The 988-nt window shown below is 39.8% G+C and overlaps 1 non-coding gene across 1 annotated transcript; it reads right to left on the bottom strand.

Moving 5' to 3' along the window:
* Positions 1-314: 314 nt before the first annotated feature.
* Positions 315-421, bottom strand: LOC128295011 (small nucleolar RNA R71). The gene has a single exon (XR_008285318.1). It is a non-coding gene; the product is annotated as a small nucleolar RNA R71 (small nucleolar RNA).
* Positions 422-988: the final 567 nt, after the last annotated feature.

Genomic DNA, 988 nt, shown 5'->3' with positions numbered 1-988 from the left:
TAGTTAGACCTGCTGTAGCTGCAAATACTTTTGAACTAAAACCCAACACTATTCAAATGATATAGCAATTTGTTCAGTTTGATGGTTTGCAGGATGGCGATCCCAACGCTCACTTGGCAAACTTTTTGGAACTATGCGATACATTTAAAATTAATGGCGTTTCTGACGATGCCATTTGTCTTTGGTTATTCCCTTTTTCATGAAGGAATAAAGCTAAATAGTGGTTGAACTCGTTACCACAAGGGTCAATTACTACTTGGGAACAAATGACTGAAAAATTTTTACTAAAATATTTTCCGCCGGCTAAAACGGCTAAATTACGTAATGATATCTCTTCTTTTGTGCAGATGGATTTAGAAACACTCTACGATGCATGGGAGAGATACAAGGACTTACTGAGAAGGTGCCCTCGCCATGGGTTACCGCTTTTGCTTTAGGTTCAAACATTCCATAATGGCCTGAATCCTTCGACTCAACAAATGGTTGACGCAGCTGCTAGTGGAACCATCAATAATAAAACACCTGAAGATGCTTATGAGTTCATAGAGGAGATGTCATTGAATAACTATTAGTGGCAATTCATGAGAACAAAGCTAGTGAAAACATCTGGTGTTTATAACGTCGATTCAGTCACCATGCTCTTTAATCAGGTAGAACTTTTGAATAAGAAAATTGATGGTTTCCTTAGTTCTTCACAGGTTCACCGAGTAATACAGTGCGAAGCAAGTGGAGGTGGAACAAGGCATTCGGAATACCAACCCTATGGCCACAACATGGATAACGAGCAATTAAGTTACATGGTTAATAATCCTCGACCTCAAAACAATCCATAGGGCGGTCAAGGAAATCAAAGACCACAACCACCTCCAGGCTACCAACAACCACCCTACCAATAGAAAAAGAAGCTGAACCTTAAAGGGATGCTCTCAAAGTTTATATCGGTGTCAGAAACTCGTTTCCAGAATACCGAGACAGCACTTAAGAATCA

The sequence above is a fragment of the Gossypium arboreum genome, chromosome 6 (genome assembly GCF_025698485.1).
Source record: "Gossypium arboreum isolate Shixiya-1 chromosome 6, ASM2569848v2, whole genome shotgun sequence".
Lineage (NCBI taxonomy): Eukaryota > Viridiplantae > Streptophyta > Magnoliopsida > Malvales > Malvaceae > Gossypium > Gossypium arboreum.
The sequence above is the reverse complement of the archived record's forward strand: the minus strand, read 5'-3'. Positions and strand labels throughout refer to the sequence as shown.